The sequence below is a fragment of the Tursiops truncatus genome, chromosome 12 (assembly GCF_011762595.2).
Source record: "Tursiops truncatus isolate mTurTru1 chromosome 12, mTurTru1.mat.Y, whole genome shotgun sequence".
NCBI classification, from domain to species: Eukaryota; Metazoa; Chordata; class Mammalia; order Artiodactyla; family Delphinidae; genus Tursiops; species Tursiops truncatus.
Window position 1 is genome coordinate 80,943,251 of NC_047045.1, and position 25,100 is coordinate 80,968,350.

Genomic DNA, 25,100 nt, shown 5'->3' on the forward strand with positions numbered 1-25,100 from the left:
AAAAGCCATCATATGAATCTGAAAAAATATGAAAAGTAAAACAACAAGGGTTTCTAATATCGTACATACACAAAATTCTCCTGGAGTGGACCTGCTGGTGGCAATCACTATGCCATCAGTAACAACATGACAGTAGGCATGTCAATCATTAGTGCAGTCCAGACCATAGGTCTGTTTTCTATTATTTGTTTTTGTTTTTAGACAGTTTATGAAAGTAATCCCTGAAGTTTTAGGAATTTTGACAATTAACTCATCTGACTTTAAAGTCCTCTCTTCCACTAAGAATGTTTATTGAGCATATTAGTTTCCTACTGCTGCCATAACAAATGACCACTTTGTGGCTTTGGAACAGCACATGTTTACTGTCTTACGGTTCTGGAGGTCAGAAGCCCGAAATTAGCTTCAGTTGGCTAAAACTGAGGTGTCAGCAGGGCTGCTTCCTTCTGGAGGCTCCAGAGGAGAATATATTTCCCTGCTTTTTCCAGCTTTTAGAGGCTGCCCACAATCCCTGGCTTGTGGCTGCACATCACCACAACCTCTGCTGCCACTGTCACATCAGCTTCTCTGACTCTGACCCACCTGCTTTCCTCTGATAAGGACCCTTGTGATTACATTGGGCCCAACTAGATAATCCAGGTTCATCTCCCCATCTCAAGATCCTTAACTTAGTCACATCTACAAAGTCCTTTTTGCCATGAAAGGTAACATCTTTACAGTTTCTGGGGATTAGGATGTGGACATCTTCGGCGAACCATTATTCAGCTTATCACTTCCAGCATTTCTTTTTTGCGGGGAGGTGTGGTAGCAAAATTCTAATACACAACTATGCTGTGAATGATGAAATGTGGTCCTATGTTAAATAAATCATAACAAGAACTGCTGACAACTTATATCAGAAACTAATTAGTCACGTTTTGATATTCATTTTAGAGAATTAAGTATTTTTAAAGTATCCTATTATGACTGAATATTAACTTTTGGTCTAGAAATGTGAAAAATTCAGGTATGGTTTTCTTAGATGAAGTTGAGGTATATCTAGAGTCTGTATAAAGTGTGATTTTTACAAGTTTAATTAATTTTTTCGTTTTTTTTTTTTTTTTTTTTTTTTTTTTGCGGTACACGGGCCTCTCACTGTTGTGGCCTCTCCCGTTGCAGAGCACAGGCTCCGGACGCGCAGGCTCAGCGGCCATGGCTCACCGGCCCAGCCGCTCTGCGGCACGTGGGATCTTTCCGGACCGGGGCACGAACTCGTGTCCCCTGCATCGGCAGGCGGACTCTCAACCACTGCGCCACCAGGGAAGCCCAAGTTTAATTAATTTTAAATTAAGATGGAAGGCTGCCTAAAGGAATCCTACAATGATTTTTTTAGAAGCTAAATCCAACTTTCTGTTCTACTGTCCCATTTCTTCAGGTTTTCTGTCATATCATCTGTTCCTTTCACTGCCTCCTCTTCCTTCCTCCTGTCCATTAACTGCATTCTACAACTATCACCCTGTGAATTTCTCTCCTCTTTCACTCTCCAAGATCTCATTCATTCTTTCACTTTCAGTTACCACCTTTATGAGATGGTGCCCCCAAACCAGTCCAGTTTCCCTGTGGCCCAAACTCTTGTCACCCCAACAGCTTATTTGCATACGTCCACGAGGATGTTTCCCCACAACCTGAACAGGTTCCAAATCACAGCCGCCCTGTTCCTTCCCTGCAAACCAGCAGTTCCTTTCAGTCCTGTTTCTGTCACAGGCACTTCCACTATCTTCTCGTCTTTCACTGTCTCTACTCAGAAGCAGGGTAGGCTCCCAAAGGCTGTTCCTATGTCTTTTGATACTAGAGTGGGAGCTACATGAGGGCAGGCCTCTGGTCTGTTTTGGTCACTGCTGGAACCTCAGTGTCTAGAATAGTAGTTCCTGGCACACAGCAGGCATGCAGTGTGTATTTATTGCACAAGCGGCTGTGGCTCAATCTGTTGGTGACATATTTTTGCTTTGGCACACAAATTTTAAAAATCTATTTCAAGAGATAATAAGAAAAAATATCTGTGGATCATTTTTGAAACTACAAAGCCATTTGACATTTACCTATTTTATTTTTTACAGAAATCTTGTGATGAGGCTGAGGGAATATATTGTTGAATCTCCAGTTGAGAAATGTGAAAACTGAGACTCAGTGAGCAATTAATTAGTCCAATTTCTTCACCTGAATTTGATTTCATCTTCTCTTAACTTACAGACTTTGCTTCATCTATAATCTCTCAGCTTTGTCTCTCATAACTGTCCCTTGCTTTCATTTTCCACGCTCTCAATACCTTACTATCTCTTGTCTGGACAACTGGGATTGTACCTTCCTGTTTCCAATCATACCGAAAATCTATTTTAAAGTTCTGCTAGAATTATCTTCAAAATACAAATCTGAGGTCATTCCTTTCTTAAAACTACTATTGCCCTCCCAGAAGATTTTATCCTTGACCAGACATCATAATACAGAAGCCAGAATGAAAGTTTCCACAATCCAGACTGAAGAGCAGAGAAAAATTAAGTTGGTATACACAATTTTCAATTGGCCTTCAGGGAGTAGGTAGTATGATTTCAATCTTTTGAAAGTACTATGTTATTTCTCAGCATAATTCTTTAAAAGAGGCACACTTCAAATACCATTCCCTCAGTAGTTTATAGTTTACAAGCTTACCTCAGGAAACAAGAAAAATCTCAGATAAACAACTTAACCTTATACCTAAAGCAACTAGAGAAAGGAGAACAAACAAAACCCAACGTTAGGAGAAGGAAAGAAATCGTATAGATCAGAGCAGAAATAATTGAAATAGAGACAGGAAAAACAATAGAAAAGATCAGTGAAACTAAAAGCTGGTTCTTTGAAAAAAGTAAACAAAATTGATAAACCTTTAGCCAGACGCATCAAGAAGGGAGAGGAGCCAGATCAATAAAATTAGAAATGAAAAAGGAGAAGTTACGACCGACATGACAGAAATACAAAGGATCATAGGAGACTATTATGAACAACTATATGCCTAGAAAATGGACAACTTAGAAGAAACGGACAAATTCTTAGGAAGGTACAATCTCCCAAGACTGAACCAGGAAGAAACAGAAAATATTAACCGACCAGTTACCAGTAATGAAATTGAATCAGTAATTTAAAAACTCCCAACAAACAGAAGTCCAGGACCAGGTGGCTTCATGGGTGAATTCTACAAAACTAAACTCTTCTCTAAATGAGAAGAGTTAACACCTATCCTGAAACTATTCCAAAAATTTACAGAGGAAGGAATACTTCTGAACTTTTTCTATGAGGCCAGCACCACTTTAATACCAAATCCAGACAAAGATATCACAAGTAGCATTCCCTTATATGTGTATAGAGGTATTAATGTAACAACAGCAAATACATCTGTCTATAAGATATAGTCAATTTAGTTCTGGTGTGTCAGGCTAAAGGGAATAGTTCTTATTCAGTATTGTTCTTATATTAAAAATTAACATTCATCACACACACATTATGTGCTAGAATGGTCTTGGATGACCCATCAGGCTGAGCCACCTTCTGAATAATAATTCCTAGACCTCGTGGAAATAAAACTCAAATGTTTTATTACTTCAGAGTCTGAAGTGAAGTTCTAGAGAAGCAGACGAACAGTAGCGGGGTCACAGCATTCCTTGATGCAACATTGGCACACCGCTGCTGGGTTCTCGCGATGTTACTGCCAAGGCCAGCGTGGCCTATCCCGTCTCCTCTGAACTCACTGGCTTCAGCTGTCAAGGAACTTCAGCTTTATAGGAGAGCCTTTTATTTAGCTTTACTATTTTATATTTAAAAACTCCATTCTCATTTTCTGATAGATTTTTTAAAAACAGATAACTGGATATAGTAGTTTGAAGATAAATATTGAGAACCCTCTTAACTAAATTGATTCAGTTCAGCATCGTGCAAAATGCTATGTATTCCTGTTATTTTGGTAAACTTTTAAACTTCTAAGGACTCTTCCTAAAAGGAATGAGAATAAAAGATGTGAAGTCACTACCTGATATTTTCTATTGATTACGGTGGCTTCGCTTACAATTCAGGGACCTGCTGAAACGCTGCTGGCTGCCAAAGTATTCAACTTTACCAGGGCAAGATCGCAAGCTGGCTGTATGTCTGCTTAGAAACTCAATGCTCTGTAAACGTGTGTTTGCATTTCCTTTGTGTTATGTTTAGAGAAAGATAAATGATTGTGCAATAGAACAAAAGAATCTATACAGGGTGGCAATGTCGAGAAGTTGACCTTCACGGCATTTAATGAATACACTTTACTCCTACACAGTGGTAGCAGAGTACTGAGCAAGCTGTACTTGAGGCAGGGCAGGCAGAACACAACTTCATTCTTCCCCCACTGGCTCGTTAAGCCCTCTCTGTGGACTTGTTTCTCCTTGCTTTTGGATGAAATCTTGGGCACCTTCTAGAGCTTTTCTGGTCATTCATTCATTTATTCATTTATTTATTTATTTATTTATTTATTTATTTTGCGGTACGCGGGCCTCTCACTGTTGTGGCCTCTCCCGTTGCGGAGCACAGGCTCCGGACGCGCAGGCTCAGCGGCCATGGCTCACGGGCCTAGCTGCTCCGCGGCACGTGGGATCTTCCCGGACCGGGGCACGAACCCGTGTCCCCTGCACCGGCAGGCGGACTCTCAACCACTGCGCCACCAGGGAAGCCCTCTGGTCACTCTTAAGGCACTTAGGCACTTAAACCTCCAGTTTAATAACTGAGTCTAACGCAGTGCAGCGGTCAAAATCCAGACGCTCATCCAACCGGAAGTGCCTCCCCTTCCGGGACTCAGCCAGCTTCAGGTCTGCTGGTCTGCAGCGGGGTGGCAGAGGCCCGGGGGTGGTGTGTCGGGCCCCTCCTCCTTTTCTCCCCCAGTCTCCCCAGCTTGCTGTGAACGCCTGTTTCTCTCCCCTCCGAGCCCGGGCCAGGGAGAGGGAGACCCCCCCAAGGTGGGCAGCTGTGCTCTGCCATCAGGGCCCTCTGGACGGCGGATGCGAGGGCTTGACTCTTGCACTCACACTGCCTGAAGACGCGGGCTCTGCCATCGGCTGCTGGGGTGGCTCTGAGGGCCTGCCAGCCAGACGCTCACGTCACCGAGCTGTTGGTCGGTGGGGCGGGCGGGAACAAGGGGCATGCTAGGTCCTGCCCTAGAATGTCCTGAGGGGCGTCTGAATGCTCCTGTCCAGCAGCATGTCACTCATGACATGCTGTGTAAATCCGTTCTTTATTATTTGGTGATACTTCTTAAAGTCTGCTGTAAACCCTTCAATGGCAATTAACTGCAGCTCCAGGGATTGTAGGTCAAACTCCTGAGTGGTCTCCGGGAAGCCTCTTTCCCACCTAGAAACTGCACAGCACTCCAGTCACCCCCAAAGGACCCCCACTCTGGGGTACTTGGCTCCCTGCAGCTCCTCGGGGCACTGCTCCAAGCGCCCCTGCTCCCCAGGCAGTACCCTGCACCTCCTGCCTCTTTCTCAGCGGCCTCAGCGCAACCCCTGAGAACGGAGTCCAGTTTACCACCCTGTGGCATGACTGCATTACAGAGAACACAGAAACTCAACCAAGAGGCAGTTAATAAGTTTACCTTTAAAGCACTGAGTAGCTTAGTTTTATCCAACAAGGTAACTAACAAAAATGAGTCACTGATTAACTTAATTGCCAAAATTACTTTTGAAACGAGTTTTTTTTTAAGGTGATGTTAGTAACAGCATCCTAAAGAGTGTATCTTATTGATTCATCTTATTAAAAAAGTGATCAGATACTAGAAATTTAGGAAAAACCAAAGTCATAGGAAAGCATGAAAATTGGTTGACACAAAAATATTACTAGGTATGTGAAAAAGTAAACAAGGCGTTGGTCATTTGGGCAAGCACTGTTCATGCACTACAAGTGTGAATGTATGAGTTGAGGTGAATTATGAGAATGGGTACCGGCAAACCAAGGGGTCAGAAAAATATGGAAAACAATTAAATGAAGTGAGCTTGATATAATAGCTTTGTTGAAGTTTAAGCCAGACGAATGTTGGCTAACCCTTCCTTGGTTTTGTTCACGTGGTGGACATTTGTCGATGCCCACGATGTGGATCCGAAAATTCAAATGTAAAGCATATCTCGGTCTTCAGGGAGCTCACAGTCTAGTGGTAGAAACTGGCTGATGAACAGTGATAACACCACGTGATGGGGGCTGAATCTGAGGTAACAGTGCCAGCAATGGACCTTCGGCCCTGGGACTGAGCAGGCCATGCTCAGTCTGCCAGGATGACAGGGACGCCACTGGAGAATGCTTGAGGGCAACACTGCTGACCTCAGAGAGTCCATTCTCATGGCATCGCTGTGCCCACTGCTGGGGAGAATGGCCACTGACCAACTGATCCCTGTGACTACACGTGACACTTATCCAGAGCAGCCAGCCCCCGGCCCCAGTTCCTGTGATGGTGGAATATTCCGGTGGAATACAGGAGACACCACAATTGCTCAAGTGGCTTCATTCTTGGCTGGGGGTAACTGAGCTGACAATAGTGATAGTGATCTGTTAGCTGTGCTTAGACAAAGAGCCAGTGAGATTTTCCAAGGCATAAAGACCCAGCAGGTTGGCCTGCTTCCTTGGCCAGGGTGGTTCTGGATAAGAGGATCACTCCTGACATTGTGCTGTCTGCCTAAGGGTGTGCCTGTCTGCCCACTGGCCAACACGTCATGCTGAATATGGGCCAACCCAGCAGGGAGTTAGAACAGTCAGTCTCCCACATGTAAGAATGAGAAGGACGCTTGTTTCCGACGTTCCAGGGAACACCCTGGACAGGACTGGCTACGTTAGTTTGCGGCTGCAATGCAAAATAAAAATGTGGCGCCCCTGTGCAAAAACTATTAAAAATTTCAAGGTAGTGACAACAGGGCATTAAATCAAGCTCGAGCCCCTATAAAAGCAACGGGACACAGGTGCCACAGCCATGACGCTGGCTCTGATCTTGTGACCTCTTTTCTTGCCTGGATCTGGACCTTACAGCCTCTAGTCTGTTCTGCAATGCCTCTTTAGAGTATGTCAAGGACTGGCATCTCAGTCCTCGTGAGTGAAATGGCACGAGATGCTGATGGAACAAGGAATGAGGCAGCTTTTGGATGCAGGAAGGTGAACTGAGGTAGAGGTCAACCTATCCAGGACTCCGCCTCTGCAGAACTGGCCTTTCAGAGATAGAGCTGGCTTTCCATGGAGACCACTGGGATCTTCAATCTGCGCTAAGGAAACCGGCCATAGCTAAGTGCTTAAGGCAGTGCAGTCAGTCCTGATGGAATGCCGAGTGGCAGATCAGAGCTGGAAATCACGGATCCACCACGTTATACAGCCGCAGCTATAAGGCCTGGATCTCAGACCCTGATCATGCTAGGGGAGGGCCTAATACTTACCTATTATGCAACTGATCAGATGCATGTCGTAACACAGGGCTGAGGTTTCTCTCCTGGAGTCTAATTCCAGCTCTGCTCAATCCCTGTCAGCTCCCCCAGATTGGGATGGAGAATGGGGAAACTCTGCACTTCACTACTCCTGTTTCTAAGTTTTTCTCCCGTAAGTACTATTCAGGCCGGTATGTGTGCTGCCAGAACGCTACAGTCCTAAGGCAGAGGCTTCATGAAGTGGGGACACTTTAGCTGAGTATTTAAGGATGAGAAGTTTGCTAAACAGGCAAATGGTGTGTGTGTATGTGTGTGCATATGTGTGTATGTGTGTGTGTGGCAGTGGTTGGGGGAGGTTTATAGGCAAGAGGAACAACACGTGCAAAAGCAGAGAAGCAAACCAGAGGAAATAAGAATCAGGAAATCATTAGTAATTTGATTTGGTGAGAACAAAGGGTTATGTGTGCGAGAGTCATGGGAAATGTGCCTGGAAAGATAGGAAGAGGCCAGATCACAGAGGCCCTGCATGTCCTATTAAGGAGTTTGGACTTTATACTTTGTATACTACGGTTAAGACAATGAAGGATTTTCAGGAGGAAAGTGACACAATCAGATCTAAAGTTCTGATGGATTGCCAGAGTATAAGTGAGAGGACGCTAAGACTGGAGGCAGGTGGTTGCAATGGTCTAGAAGAAAATGACGGGAGAGGGAATGCTGTCGAGTTGAATGACTGCACATGTGATTAAGCCAAAGAGACCCTGAAGCCGCAGGATTGTGGAGCCACAAAACAGGAACAGCCTGGATATTTGATTTATTTTTTTGTAAGGGAGATTCTCAGGAGAGTCACCATCCCAGGAACATCTGAACTGGGTTTTACATAAGAGTAACATAAAGTTTTATTGGGTTTAAGCCATTGAGATTTTTGGATTTCTTTTTAAGTAGTTCAGCTTTTAGCCTATATTGATGTATAGAAGTAAGGAAATCAATGGTGGGTAGTACCGTTAATTCAATATAGTGAAGACAGAAAGGAACCAATTCAGAAGATGACGATGAATTTGTTTAACTATGTCTTGCATTTGAGAGGCCGGTGTGAAAGCACAATGGAACTTGTAAAGAAACAGTTCTCTGTGAGTCACCTTAGTTTCTGTGCATCCTGAGAGCAAGTCATGGACTGCCCTGTTTCAGACTCTATCTTTTCAGGGGTGTTTAGGTAGCAAATAACCTTTGAAGAAAACCTGAACGACATTTTTTTTTTTTTTAAGATTTTTTTTTTTTTTTTATGTGGACTGTTCTGAATTTGTTACAATATTGCTTCTCTTTTATGGTTTGGGTTTTTGGCCGCAAGGCATGTGGGATCTTGGCTCCCCAAACAGGGATCAAACCTGCACCCCCTGCATTGGAAGGTGAAGTCCTAACCACTGAACGGCCAGGGAAGTCCCAAAACACTTGAACAACTTTTGAAGAAAATGATAGTGTCTCCCTCTGGAGCAAAGAGCAGGCATGCCTGCTGCCCACTATAGAAGACTGGAGTTCTCTAAGCTCACGTTCCTCTCCCATGAGGCCACTCACCGCATGTGCAAGTTCCATCTGGCCTTCATTTTGCCTTGTGGGAACCAGAGCTCCAGAACCAGCACAAAAACGCTGATATTCTGGGTACAACTCTTGCTGTGAGTAACATATCACCCTATGTCTCCGACTCAGGAGTCTTATGTCAAAGCATCCATGAATCTCTGGCAGGCTAATTTGATAACTTGGAAGTAGTTCATAGTTCTGGACAGAGCTATCTAGAAATGGTTAGTGATATAGATTTGGAGCTTAGGCCCGAGGTCTCATCAGAGTGTAGGTGGGTTGAAGTCGTGGGTGTTGATGAGATTACCTGGGATTTGGGGAGTAGAAGCACTAAGTGAGAGATGAGAGAGAAGAGAACCTTGAAGAACACTGACTACTAGCAGAGAAAGGAAGGGAGAAGCGCACATGGGACAGACCAAGACAGAGACACATGAGAATTAGTTTCAGCTTCACACAGGAGGGCTTAGGAATGTTAATTATTGTGAAAGTCAGTAAGATAAGCAAGTCTCTATCTGAAACTTGAGAAATCACTGGAGACTTTAGGATGACCAGTTTCAGGGGAGTGATGAAGACAAAATCCAGATTGCCATGGGTTTGAAAACAGTAGGAGGTAAGAATGCGAGGACAAGTGCAGTCCCTGTTTCAAGAAGTAGGTGTGAAGGAAAGAGAGAGGATTGATTATACTAGTGAGGTGTCTAAGGTTTGGAAAAGTGTCTCTGATATGATTTTATATACATATATATATAAAATACACACACACACACACACACACACACACACGGCTATACCTTATACTTATATCCAAGCTTTTCCAGCCTGGCTCTAATTTACTTTTCTTTTTTCTTTTTTTTGGCGTGGCTTGCAGGATCTTAGTTCCCTGACCAGGGATTTGAACCTGCGTTCTCGGCAGTGAAAGCACGGAGTCCTAACCACTGGACAGCCAGGGAATTCCCTCCAATTTCCTTTTCTAAACCAATTTCATACTGGTTTCCACCATGAAATGTTAGTGTAAGTCTAGTAGGCTTACTATCCCCATACTTCCTTCCCAAGTATTTTGCTTATTCCTACCTTAATGCCAATACAAACCCTAACCATTGTTCAAGGCCCTGTTAAAATCTCCCCCTCTTCATTAAAGGTTTCCCTGTTTCTCTGCAGTCCACATTGACCTCTCCTCCCACTAGCACTGCAGGCTCTGGTCTCTATCTCTCTTCTAGCACTTCGTATTTCCAGACGTGTCTCATACTTTATAGTCCAAATAGATGGGAGGCAGCTGTGTATGCGGAGTTGAGAGCCTGGGCTTGACGATCAGGCAGAACTGGAATCAGGTACTGGTTCTGCTCTGAACGAGCAGGCCAGCCACAGGCAAGTCACCTAAGTTCTCACAGTCTCAGTTTCCTCTAACGTAAAATGGGAATTCTTATCTTATAGGACTGCTGTGATAATTAAATTGAGGCATGCAAAAAGGCTTGATATGGTGCCTGGCATATATTAAGTACGCAATTTTGTTCTCAAAGGTACTCATAAAAACCTTTGCTGAGTAAACATTTAATTATTTATTATCAAGGACAATTTTTATAATTTTTGCTTTAAACAGCTATAAGACTTATACTGTATAAAGAATTTAGAAGTGGAAAAAGCAAAAAGAAGAAAATTATCTTTCACATGTCTCGATATTTATCCTTTCTCATCCTCTTTATTATTTTTTGAGGATCCAACTTTCTATCTGGTATCGTTTCCCTTCAGCCTGAAGAACTTCTGTTAGCATTTCTTGAAATGTAGGTTTCTTGGTGATAAATTCTGTCTTCTTTGGTCTAAAAATGTCTTTATTTCACCTTTATTCTTGAAGGGTATATATTTCCAGGTCATTTGTTTCTTTCACACTTTAAAGATGTTGGTCCATTCTCTTCTGGCCTGAATAGTTTCTGATTTGAACTCATTTGTTAATCAAAGCATTTTTCCCCAGTATGTAATGTGTCATTTTCCTCTTATGACTTTCAACATTTGCTATTTATTTTTGGCTTTCAACAGTCTGACTATGATGTGCCCTGGTGTGAAATTTTTCCTGTTTATTCTGCTTGGTGTTCACTGACAATCTGATATCTTTCACTTTTTTCTCTGTTCTTCACACTGAATAATTTCTATTGATTTCTCTTCAAGTATACTATTTATTCTGTCATCTCCATTTGTCTGATAAGTCCATCCAATAATTTAAAAACTTCAGAAATTGTATTTTTCAGTTCTAGAATGTCATTTTGTTCTTTCTTTAATCATTTCTCCTTTTCTCCTGATATTTCTTAGGTTTTACTTACTGAAAGCATATTTTATTTTACTTCATTGAAGAAGATAGCAGTTTAAAATCACTGTCTTCTAGTCCCAGTATCTGGAACATCCTGGTGTTGGACTCAGTTGATTTTCTTTTACCTTGAGAATGTGTTCCATTCTCTTGGTTCTTTATATGACAAGTAGGTATCGACTGTATCCCAGTAATGATAAATATTAAATTGGGGAAATTCCGGATTCTTTTATTTTTCTCACATGATTGTTTCTTTTGTTTAAGCAGGCAACTATCTTGTCTGTGCTTGAATTGTAAAATCTATTTTTTGGGTGACAGTTCCAGTCTCAGTTCAGATATTTTGTCCTTAGAGGAGCTGCTCAGTTTGGTTTATATATACATGGTTCAGAGGTCACTCAGATGTGAGTAGACGCATTTGGTGGAACTCTTTCTTGCTCTTTCCCTTCCAAGATTCCTCTACTCTCTTCAGTGCCCATGATTCTCTGGCCAAAGAGATTGCTGTTTTCAATTAGCACCTCCTCCAAGAACACGCACTACTCATAGACCACGTTTAACCCCAGAATAGAAGCCATAAAACAGGGAACTTACTTTGTGCAGCTCCCTCCTCTCCTACTCTGAGCTTGTCCTTTCCACCAAATTCTGTCTGCTTTGTTCACTCTCCAATTCATTGAGATAGTTGCTTTTTGTATTATGTCTAGGGCTTACAGTTGCTTTCTGTGGGGAGTTCTCCAGTCAGGTCTTATTCTGTCATTACTGGAGGTTGAGATTCCTATTTGCCTTTTAGCTTAAAGGTGATTTATTTCAAGAAGGTAAAAATATAACATCCAAATTACACTGACCTTGATGGGAGGGTAAAAAGCTGGGGCAGGGCTTCCCTCGTGGCGCAGTGGTTGAGAGTCCGCCTGCCGATGCAGGGGACGCGGGTTCGTGCCCCGGTCTGGGAAGATCCCACATGTCGCGGAGCGGCTGGGCCCGTGAGCCATGGCCACTGAGCCTGCACGTCCAGAGCCTGTGCTCCGCAACGGGAGAGGCCACAACAGTGAGAGGCCTGTGAACCGCAAAAAAAAAAAAAAAAAAAAAAGCTGGGGCAATCTTTCTGGAAAGCAGTTAACATCAATATGTATTGAGCCTAAGGTTCTTCAAGGACCAACAGTAGGACATCATTAAACCAGTAATTGCACGTTAGGTACTGTTTGTAAAGAATACTGAATGAAGTGTGAAATGCAAAAGAGATTAAATGATAACAGCAGAAAATGAAACGATATTCAACATGATCCCAATTTGGTGGAATTATAAACATACACATTCATGTTAAAAAAAAAAAAAGACTGGAAGAAAATATTATAGGTGATAACTCCTATTAGCTTTTGGTGGTGAGACTATAGGTGATCTTTTTCCTTTTTAGTAATGTTTAATAACTTCCAAATAGTCTCAATGAAATAAAATAATGGAATAAACAACAGCAAACTGGGGCTTCTCTGGTGGCGCAGTGGTTGGGAGTCCGCCTGCCGATGCGGGGTACACGGGTTTGTGCCCTGGTCCGGGAGAATCCCACATGCCGCGGAGCGGCTGGGAACGTGAGCTATGGCTGCTGGGTCTGCACGTCCGGAGCCTGTGCTCCGCAGTGGGAGGGGCTGCAGTGGTGAGAGGCCCACGTACCGCAGAAAACAAACAAACAAACAAACAAACAAACAAACAAAAAAACCTCCCAGCTAACGAAAGTCCAGAACTGGATGGCTTCACAGGGGAATTCTACCAAACATATAAAGAAGAGCTAATACCTATCCCTCTCAAACTATTTCAAAATATTGAAGAGGAGGGAACATTCCCAACTTTATTCTATAAGGCCACCATTACTCTGATAACTAAAATCAGACAAAGACACAACAAAAAAAGAAAATTACAGGTCAATATCTGTGATGAATACAGATGCAAAAATCTTCAACAAAATATTAGCAAACAGAATTCAACAAGATTTAAAAAGGATCATATATCATGATTAGGTGGGATTTAATTCCAGGGATGCAAGGATGGTTCAATATCCACAAATCAATTAATCTGACACACCATATGAACAAAATGAAGGATAAAAATCACAGGATCATCTCAATAGATGCAGAAAAAGCATTTGGCAAAATTCAACATTATAAAAATTCTTATCAAAGTTGGTATGGAGGGAACATATCTTAACATAATAAGGGCCATTTATGACAAATCCACAGCCAACATTATACTCAATGGTGAAAAGCTGAAACCTTTTCTTCTAAAATCAAGAATAAGACAAGGATATCCACTCTTGCCACTTCTATTTGACATATTATTGGAAGTCCTAGCCACAGCGCTCAGACAAGAAAAAGAAAAGTCATCCAGATTGGAAGGGAAGAAGTAAAACTGTCATGTATTTGCAGATGACATGATACCTTATATAGAAAACCCTGAAGTCTCCAAGTCTCCACCAAAAAACTATTAGAATTTAGTAAAGTTGCAGGATACAAAATTAATATACAGAAATCTGTTGCATTTCTGTACACTATAATGAACTATCAAAAAGAAAAAGCAATAAAATGATTCTGTTTAAAATTACATCAAAAAGAATAAAATTCCTAGGAATAAACTTAACCAAGGAGGTAAAAGGCCTATACTCTGAAAACTACAAAACACTGATAAAGGAGACTGAAGATGACGCAAAAAAATGGAAAGATATCCCATGTTTATGTATTGGAAGAATTAATATTGTTAAGATGTCCATACTACCCAAAGCAATCTACAGATTTAATGCAATCCCTATCAAACTTTTCATAGAACTAGAACAAATAATCCTTAAATTTATATGGAACCAGAAAAGATCCTGAATAGACAAAGCAATCTTGAGAAAAAAGAACAAAGGTGGAGGTATCACATGCCCTGACTTCAGACTATACTACAAAGCAACAGTACTCAAAAGGTAATGGTACTGGCACAAAAACAGATACGCAGATCAATGAAACAAAATAGAGAGCTCAGAAATAAACCCACACAATTATGGTCAATTAACTCATGACAAAGGAGGCAAGAATATACAGTGGAGAAAAGACAGTCTCTTCAATAACTGGTGCTGGGAAAACTGGAAAGTGAATGAAATTTGAACATTTTCTCACACCACATACAAAAATAAACTCAAAATGGATTAAAGACCTAAATGTATGACCTGAAACCACAGAAGAAAACACAGGCAGAACACTCTTTAACATAACTCATAGCAATATCTTTCTGGATCTGTCTGCTCAGGCAAAGGAAACAAAAGCAAAAATAAACAAATAGGACCTAATTAAACTTAAAAGCCTTTACACAGCAAAGGAAATCACTGACAAAATGAAAGACAACCTACGGAAAGGGGGAAAATATGAAAATATTTGCAAATGGTATGACTGATGAGGCGTTAATATCCAAAATATACAAACAGCTCATAAAACTCAATATAGAAAAAACAAACAACCCAATCAAAGAACAGGCAGAAGACCTTAATAGGCATTTTTCCAAAGAAGACATACTGACGGCCAATAGACACATGAAAAGATGCTCAACATCACTAATAGCCAGGGAAAAGCAATTCAAAACCATAATGAATATCACCTCACACCCGTCAGAATGACTTTTGTCAAAAAGACCACATATAACAAATGTTGGCAAGGATGTGAAGAAAAGGGAACCCTAGTGCACTGTTGATGGGAATGCAAGTTGGTGCAGCCATTATAGAAAACAGGATGGAGGTTCCTTAAAAAACTAAAAATAGAGCTACCATATGACCTAGCAATTCCAATCCTGGGTATATATATCCAAAAACCCCACAAAAACACTAATTTGAAAAGATACATGCACCCCAATGTTCATAGAGCATTATTTACAATAGCCAAGATATGAAAGCAACCTAAGTGTCCATCAACAGATGACTGAATAAAGAAGATCTGGTATATATATGATGGAGTATTATTCCGACATAAAAAAGAATGAAATTTTGCCATTTGCAACAACATGGATGGACCTGGAGGGTATTATGCTTAGTGAAATAAGTCAGACAGAGAAAGACAAATACTGTGTGTTATCACTTATATGTGGAATCTAAAAAATAAAACAAATGAATGAACATACCACAACAGAAACAGACCCACAGACATAGAGAACTAATCAGTGGTTACCAGTGTGGAGAAGAATGGGGAGGGGAGGGACAAGGTAGGGATAGGGGATTAAGAGGTACGAACTGCTATGCATAAAATAAATAAGCTACAAGGACATATTGTACAGCACAGGGGATATAGCTAATACTTTATAATAACTTTAAATGAATTACAATCTATAAAAATATTGAATCATTACGTTGTACACCTGAAACTAATATAATATTGTAAATCAATTACACTTCAATAAAAAAGTCTATAGGGGCTTCCCTGGTGGCGCAGTGGTTGAGAGTCCGCCTGCCGATGCAGGGGACACGGGTTCGTGCCCCGGTCCGGGAAGATCCCACATGCCGCGGAGCGGCTAGGCCCGTGAGCCATGGCCGCTGAGCCTGCACGTCCGGAGCCTGTGCTCCGCAACGGGAGAGGCCACAACAGTGAGAGGCCCGCGTACCGCAAAAAAAAAAAAGTCTGTAGATCTTGAAAGTGATAATAGAAAGTAAAATTTCAAGCCTCCTCTCACTCCCAATGAAAAGAATTTTTGCTAGTTTCATTTATAGGATGGGCATTGTCATGAGTCATTAATATATGTACCCTACTCAAGAGATGAGGGAGGTCTGGACAAGTATTCCTACATTTTTAGATTCCACAGACTCATAACTTTTAAAAAACAAGTTTAAGAATGCACATGTAGAGGGAAAAATCCCAAGCAACTACCCTCTGCTACCTTTATTTCAATTTCTTTCATCACCCCCTTCCCAAATACAATCTCAGAATTAAAGATCTTTAAACAAAAAACTCATAGCGTTGTCCTTATTTTTTGACGTTTGCCACGCTCAATGAAGAGTTTTTGTGGACTGAATCGAATTTTGAGATCCACAGGATTGGAAAGGTTCTCAAGTCTCTTTCTGTACTATGATTAGATGGTCTTCAACTCATTTTTAGGGCCTGAAATCCATACATAACCGATGTCCTGCCATAAATCATCAACTTTATTTGCTTGCTGAATTTTGATGGCTACGAAAATTCTTTCACCTTGAAATGCAGAAATTCTTCTGGTAGACTCACAGTGAACTCATGGTAGAATGGGTTAGAAACCATAATGTGGCAAGAAGGATTGACTTGTAAATAAATTGGTATTGTATCTCAGCCATCTCTAGGGTTTAAAACTTAAGTTTTTCTTTATTTTTTTGGAATTTTAAAAATATTTACTATTCTGACAGTTGGAATTTCCTAATGGATTTAAATATTTCCTAAATGACTAAGATATAGTCATATACCCTAAGTCAGCAAAGAATATTTGCAAAAAAAATTCCACTTGTAGAAAATTAAAAGCAGTATGTTTGCTGGGTTTTTTCCCTATGTATATTTTGTTGTTTTGAAGGGGAAAGCTTTTTAGTTATTGGTTACTTATTGGGTGGTGGAAATCTGCTCTTCTGAAATTCTTTGATGGAACTCTTTATCCTAAGGTAGGTATATCTGAAGGAGCAACAATTCAAAAGACTGAGAATATGGTGCTCTTTCTTTGTGCGACAGCAAAAACTAGTTTATCTATAGGAAGCCTCAATTACTGAACATATTTGGGGCAGAAAAACAGTCTTTCATCTATCCAGGAAGACTGAAGAATAAATTATTGTGGACAGCAAAATTGTGCAGTTGTCTGATCTTCAATTTTTTTCTATAGAGCATTACACACTAAGAATCTTACATGGAATGCACTGAACATAATTTCACTAATTTTTTGATGCTTCAAGGTCATCTTTATAAACATTAACTTTTTTATGCCAGCTGTATGGAGACATAACTTACATATAATAAAACTCATCCATTTAAAATGTACTACTTGGTGCAACTATGACCACTATTCAGAGCATTTTCATTACTTAATACCCATTAGCAGGCATTCCAGTTACACCCTCTACAGCCTCTGGCAACCACAAATTTACTTTCTGCCTCTAGGATTTGCCTATGCTGGACATTTCACAGAAAATAGAATGACATAATGTGACTTATGACTGGCTTCTTTCTGCAGCATAATTTACTTTCAAGCTTCATCCATGTTATAGCATATAAACAGCACTTCTTTCTTTTTATTGCCAAATAATATTGCATTGTTTGGATATACTACTTTTTATCTATTCATTGATGGATATTTAGATTTCCATTTTTTGGCTTTTATGAAAAATGCTGCTATGGACATTCATGTACACATTTCTGTGTGGATATGTTTTTATTTCTCCTGGGTGGAGAAATGGAATACTTAGGAGTGGATTGCAGGGTCATACATAACTCTACGTTTAACACTTTAAGAAACTGCCAGACTGTTTTCCAAAGTGGCTGTACCATGTTACAATTCCAGCAGCAGTAAATGAGCTTTCCAATTTCTCTTTATCTTCATCATCTCTTGCTATTGTCTGGCTTTGATTTTAGCCACCTTAGTGGGTATGAAGTAGTATAATAATGTGATTTTGATTTGTATTGCCTTGTTGACTAATGACATTGAACCCCTTTCATGTGCTCATTGCCCATTTGTTTAAATTCTTTGGAAAAATGTCTAAGAGTTCTTTGTATATTTTAGATATAAGTTCCTTATTAGGTATACAGTTTGAACATGTTTTCTCCCATTCTGTGGTTTGTCTTTTTGCTTTCTTGATGGTGTCCTTTGAAGAACATTTAAAATTTTGATGAAATCAAATTTATCTATTTTTTTCTTCTGTCATTTATGCTTTTGATGTCATATATAAGAAACCATTTTCTAACCCATGGTCACACAATTATACTCCTATGTTTTATTCCAAGAGTTTTAAAGTTTTAGCTTTTTACATTTAGGTCTTTGAGCTAAATCCATATGAGTTCATCCATTTTGAGCTAATTTTTGCATATGGTGTGAAGTAGGGGTCAAACTTCATTCTTTTACATGTGGATATCCAGTTGTCCCAGCACTACTTGTTGAAAAGACTATTCTTTCTCCACTGAATAGTTCTGAACACTTGTGAAAATGAATTGGCCATAAATGTATGGGTTTATTTTGACTCTCTGTTGATCTATACATCTATCTTTATCCCACAGTACACTGTTTTCACTACTGTAGCTTTGTAGTAAGTTTTGAAATTGGGAAGTGTGAGTCCTATGACTTTGCTCTTCTTTTTCAAGATTGTTTAGGTTTTTTTTTTGGTTCTCCTGAAATTCCATATGAATTGTAGGATAGGCTTTTCCATTTCTGAAAAAAAGACTGTTTGGATTTTGATCGGTATTGCACTGAATTTGCAGCTCACTTTGGGGAGCACTGCCATCTTTCCAATATTGTCTTCCAACAGGAACATACAATGTCTTTCTATTTATTTAGGTCTTTAATTTCATCAGTTTTGTTGTTTTCATTATGTACGTTCTGCATCTCTTTGGTTAAGTTTATACTTCAGTATTTTATTCCTTTTGATGTTATTATAAATAAAATAGCTTTCTTAATTTCCTTTCAGATTGTTCATTGCTAGTGTATAGAAATACAATTGACTTTTGCATACTATTGATTTCATAGGCTGAAAACTTGCTGAACTCATTTATTAGTTCTAGTAGTCTTTTCGTAGATTCCTTAAAATTTCTGTACACAAGACCATGTCTTCTGCAATTATAGTTTTACTTTTCCTTTCCAATCTGGATGCTAGATGCCTTTTATTTATTTTTTCCCGCCTAACTGCCACTGCCAGAACTTTCAGTACAATGTTGAATAGAAGCGGCAAGAGTAGACATTTTTGTCTTGTTCCTGATCTTACGGGGAAAAAGCATTCAGTTTTTCACATTACATTATGATGTTAGCTGTGGGGTTTTCCTAAATGCCTTTTATAGGGCTGAGGGAGGTCTCCTCTATTCCCAGTATTGTTGGCTGCTTTAATTAAAAAAATTGAATTTTGTCAAATGCTGTTTCTGCATCTATAGAGATGATCAGGTTTTGTTCTTTATCTTATTAATATGGTATATGACATCGATTGATTTTCAGATTTCACAACTTTGCATCCTTGGGATAAATCCCACTTGGTCATGATACATAATCCTTTTTTTTTTTTTTTTGTGCGGTACGCGGGCATCTCACTGTTGTGGCCTCTCCTGTTGCGGAGCACAGGCTCCGGACGCGCAGCCTCAGTGGCCATGGCTCACGGGCCCAGCCGCTCCGCGGCATGTGGGATCTTCCCGGACCAGGGCACGAACCCGCGTCCCCTGCATTGGCAGGCGGACTCTCAACCACTGCACCACCAGGGAAGCCCCATAATACTTTTTATATGTTGCTGGATTCAATTTGCTAGTATTTTGTTGAGGATTTTTGCAACTATGACTTTAAAGGATGTTGATCTGTAGTTTTCTTTTGACGTCTTTGGTATCAAGGTAAACTAGCCTCATACAATGAAATGGGAAGTATTCCCTCTTCTATGTTTTGAAGAGTTTGTGAGGGATTGGTATCACTTTTTCTTTAAATGCTTATTAGAATTCACCTGTAAAGCTATCCTAGCCTGGGTTTCTGTGAAAAGTTTTAAAAATTATTAGCTCAATCTTTTTATTTGTTATAGGTATATTCAGGTTTTCTATTTCTTCTTAAGTCAGTTTTGGTAATCTGTGTCTTTCTAGGAATTTGTCCATTTCATCTAGGTTATTTAACTTTGTAGCATACAGTTGTTCATAATATTCTTATAATAATCCTTTTTATTACTGTAGAGTTGGTAGTGATATCCTCTCTTTCATTTGTAATTTTAGTAATTTGAGTCTTCTTGGTCAGTCTAGCTAAGGGTTGTCAATTTTGTTGATATTTGCAAAGAACCAACTTGTGGCTTTATTGATTCTATTGTTTTTCTATTCTCCGTTTATTTCTACTCCAACCTTTATTATTTTCTTCCTTCTGCTTCCTCTGAGTTTATATCACTCTTCATCATCTAATTTCCTAGGTGGAAGGTTAGGTTACTGACTTAAGATCTTTCTTCTTTTAAACAAAAGGAAATCCCTGGTGGTCCAGTGGTTAGGACTCCACGTTTTCACTGCTGAGGGTACAGGTTCAATCCCTGGTTGGGGAACTAAGATCCCGCAAGCTGCGTAGCATGGCCCAAAACAAACAAACAAACAAACAAAAAAAGTAGGTGCATCCCATAAATTTTGGTAGAGATATATATATATATATTTTGTGTGTGTGTGTGTGTATGTGGTACGCGGGCCTCTCACTGTTGTGGCCTCTCCTGTTGCGGAGCACAGGCTCCGGACGCGCAGGCTCAGTGGCCATGGCTCACGGGGCCCAGCCGCTCCACGGCATGTGGGATCCTCCCGGCCCGGGGCACGAACCCGTGTCCCCTGCATCGGCAGGCGGACTCTCAACCACTACACCACCAGGGAAGCCCTGGTAGTTATATTTTAGTTTTCATTCATCGCAAAATACTTCCTAATTTTCCTGTGATTTCTTCTTTGGCCTATTTATTTAGGGGTATGTGTAATTTCCATATTTGTGAATTTCCAAAATGTCCTTCTGTTATTGACTTCTAATTTAAATGTATTGTGGTTGGAGAACATACTTCGTACGACTTTAATATTTCAAATTTATTAAGGCTTATTTTATGGCCGAACATCACCTATCCTGGAGAATGTTCCAGGTACACCTGAAAAGAATATATATTCTGTTGGTGGGAGGAGTGCTCTATGGATGTGTAATCCTAGTTGGTTCATAATGTAGTTCCCATGTTCTATTTTTTTTGTTGATCTGTTGCCTAGTTGTTTGATCCATTACTGAAAGTGGGGTTTTGAAGTCCTCAACTGTTGTTTTCGAATTGTCTATTTCTCCCTTTAGTTCTGTCAGTTTTTGCTTCATTATTTTGGAGTTCTGTTGTTATATTCCTATGTGTTTATAATTGTTATGTCTTCCTGATAATTGATACTTTTATCATCATATAATACACTTCATTATCTCTTGTAACAATTTCTGTCTTAAAGTCTATTTTGTCTGATATTAGTATAGCCACTCCAGTTCTCTTTTAGTTACTGTTTGCATGTCATATCTTTTTCTATCCTTTTACTTTCAACCCAATGGTTCTTTCAATCTAAATTATGTCTCTTATAGATAGTACAGTTAAATTGTTTTTTAAAAATCCATTTTGCCAATCTCTGCTTTTTGATTGTAGCATTTAACCCATTTAATTTTGATGTAATTACTGACCAGTTAGCATTTCCATGTGCCATTCCATTGTTTTTTTTTTTTTTTTTGCGGTACGCAGGCCTCTCACTGTTGTGGCCTCTCCCGTTGCGGAGCACAGGCTCCAGACGCGCAGGCTCAGTGGCCATGGCTCACGGGCCTAGCCGCTCCGCGGCATGTGGGATCTTCCTGGACCGGGGCACGAACCCGTGTCCCCTGCATCGGCAGGCGGACTCTCAACCACTGCGCCACCAGGGAAGCCCCCTATAATTCTTTTTATACGTTGTTGAATTCAATTTGCTAATATTTTCTTGCAGATTTTTGCAACTAGGTTCATGAGAGATATTGGTCTGTAGTTTTCTTATAATGTCTATGTCTGATTTTGGTATTAGAGTAATGCTGGTCTCATAGAGTAGGTTAGGAAATATTCCCTCTGCTTTTATTATGTGAAAGAAATTGTAGAGAATTGGTATAATGTGTTAAATGTTTGGTAGAATTCACCAGTGAACTCATGTGGGCCTGGTGTTTTGTTTTGTAAGGTTATTAACTATTGATTCAATTTATTTAACAGATATAGGCTTATTCAGATTGCCTACGTCCTCCATTTTTTTTTTTTTTTTTTTTGTGGTATGTGGGCCTCTCACTGTTGTGGCCTCTCCCGTTGTGGAGCACAGGCTCCGGACGCGCAGGCTCAGCGGCCATGGCTCACGGGCCCAGCCGCTCCGCGGCATGTGGGATCTTCCCGGCCCGGGGCACGAACCCGTGTCCCCTGCATCAGCAGGCAGACTCCCAACCACTGCGCCACCAGGGAAGCCCCCTCCTTCCTTTTTTAAGAGCAGTTTTGTCGGATATAAAATTCCTGAATGGCAGCCTTTTTCTTCTGGCACTTTTGAGTACATCATTCTACTGCTTTCTGACCTCCATGGTGACTGAATAAAAATAAGCTGTTAATATTGAGGAGCGCTTGTATATGATGAGTTATTTTTGTCTTGCTGCTGTTGAGGCCCAGGGCAGGCTGCCCCCAAATATGTCTCAGTGGCATATTGATTATTTTGAATTAAAGTTACTTGAGAAACAGTCAGTGAAAAAAATGATATATAAAACCCACTATGGGGCTTCCCTGGTGGCGCTGTCTCAGAATTGTCTTTGTCTCTGTCTCTTGGCAGTTGGACTATGATGTGTGCAATTGTGGATCTCTTTGAGTTTATTATACGTGGAGTTTACTGAGCTTCTTGGATGTAAATATTAACATTTTTTTTCCATCAAATTGAGGATGTTTTCAGCCATGGTTTCTTCAAGTGTTCTTTCTGCCCCTTTCTCTCTTTCCTCTCCTTCTGGGATTCCCACTATGTGTCTGTCAGTGTTCTTATAGTGTCCCACATGTCTCTGAGGCTCTATTCAGTTTTCTTCATTCATTTTTCTTTCTATTCCTCAGAATGGATAATATCAATTGATTTAACTTCAATTTCATGGCTTCTTTCTTCTAACAGTTCACATCTGAGGCCCTCTGGTTAATTTTTCATTTCAGTTATTGTACTTTTCAACACGAGAATTTCTATTTGGTTCCTTTTTATGATTTCTACCTCTTGATATTCACTCTTGGGTGAGAATCATTCTCATACTTTAAGTCTTTAGACATGGTTTCCTTTAGTTCTTTGAACATATTTATAATTGCTGATTAATGTCTTTGTTAAATAGGTTCAAAATTTGGACTTTCTCAGGGACAGTTTCTATTGACTGCTTTGTTTTTTCTTCTGCATGGGCAATACTTTCTTATTCTTTGCATGTCGTGTATTTTTTGTTGAAATTTGAACATTTTATTTTACTTATTTATTTTTGGCTGCGTTGGGTTTTTGTTGCTGCGCATGGGCTTCTCCCTAGTTGTGGTGAGCGGGGGCTACTCTTCGTTGCGGTGCGTGGGCTTCCCACTGCAGTGGCTTCTCTTGTTGCAGAGCATGGGCTCTAGGCGCATGGGCTTCAGTAGTTGTGGCTCACAGGCTCTAGAGTGCAGGCTCCGTAGTTGTGGCTCGTGGGCTTAGTTGTTCCACAGCATGCGGGATCTTCCCGGACCAGGGCTCGAACCCGTGTCCCCTGCATTGGCAGGTGGATTCTTAACCACTGCGCTACCAGAGAGGCCCTGAACATTTTAAAGAATTAAAATGTGGTAACTCTGGACATCAGATTCTTGCTCTACCCCTTCAACCTGGGTTTTTTGTTGGTGTTTGTCTGTTTAATGGCCTTCCTGAACAAATTCTGTAAAGTCTGTATTCTTTGTGTTGCCACTGAAGTCTGCTCAGTTAGCTTAGTGTTCAGCTAAGGATTAGAGAGATTTCTTAAGTGCCCTGAACCAGTAAGTCTTACACCCTTTGCTGAGGGGCTCTGTGTGTGTCGAGACACACCCTCAGTATTTCAGCAGTTTACAACTCTGACTTAGCTTTTAACTCCTGCTTGTGTAGATCCTCAAGGTCAGCCAGGGATGAGAGATAAGGGCCTTCCCAGGTCTCTCCTGGGCATGCAAACAGCCCTACAAAGCACCCTACACATATAGATTCCCAGGAATATGTTGAAGCTTTTCAAAACCTCCTGTGGACATCACATTCCTCAGATTTCCTTTTCAAGTTTTTTGGCCAGCCTCCTGTTTGCTCCAACTGGCATTTCCACCTCAGGCAGCTGTGATGTTAGACAATTACTGCTGATTATTTATTTATTTTTAAACAAATGCCCTGGTGTTGGGACTTTCCTCACCGAGCAAGCTCTGAGTCAGGTCAAATAAAGATAAGCCCTGTAAAAAGACTTATCCAGGGAGCTAGCCCCCAGACAGGTCAAATACTGACAGTTTTCTAGGGATATGGCTTTTCCGGATAGCTCTAGGGCATGTTTTGCTCCCTCCAGTGGCTGATAGGCTGCTTGTTTTCTCAGTTACCGTGGTTTTGAGTCTGTTGGTTTTCAAGGCTATTGTGGAGCTGGGAAGAATGAGATGGGAATAGGGCAAGTTAAAATGCCACAAAGCTTACTCTTCTGTGATTCAGCTACTGTTCTTGAATAAATACTCTTAATTGTTGCAAGCCTTTGGTTAATTTCCAGAGTTCTGAAAATGTTATTTTTTTGACAATTTTTGCCTGTGTTCTCATTGCTTTTATGGAGGAGCTGAGTTTCAGAGGTCCTTACTCCACCATTCCAGAAGTGCTTCTTCCATAAACATCAATTTCTGTACTGTGCTGTAATGTAATCATGTATTCAAGAGCTGATGAGGAATATTCAATTTTGGCCCCAGACTGCTGTGCCTTTTGAGCTATCTATTGTTTCCTGCCTTTCTTCTACCTTTTTTTTCTTATAAATGTTAGCCCACGGTCTTCCCATAGCAGTCCCTCTCTCCTTGTCAATATGCTACTTCTAATACGCTGTGGGGTTAATAAACAGCCCAATTGGGTAGCAATGTTAGAATAGCTTTAGATGGTCCATGGCAAAATGTGTGGACTCGGACACTGTGACTGCTCAGA

The 25,100-nt window shown here is 40.6% G+C and overlaps 1 protein-coding gene across 6 annotated transcripts in view; it reads right to left on the minus strand.

Annotated features, from left to right (window-relative positions):
* Window positions 1–25,100, minus strand: part of RSPH3 (radial spoke head 3) — a 95,710-nt gene that overhangs the window by 46,543 nt on the left and 24,067 nt on the right. Inside the window, exon 9 of one of the 6 annotated variants that reach the window (XR_012324963.1) lies at window positions 12,129–12,337. The exons of 4 other annotated variants lie outside the window; for them this stretch is intronic. The gene's annotated coding sequence lies outside the window, so the exon portion shown is untranslated. Of the gene's footprint in view, window positions 1–222; window positions 12,338–25,100 lie in introns of those variants that run through there. One more of the 6 variants, XR_004529318.2, reaches the window with a different exon arrangement.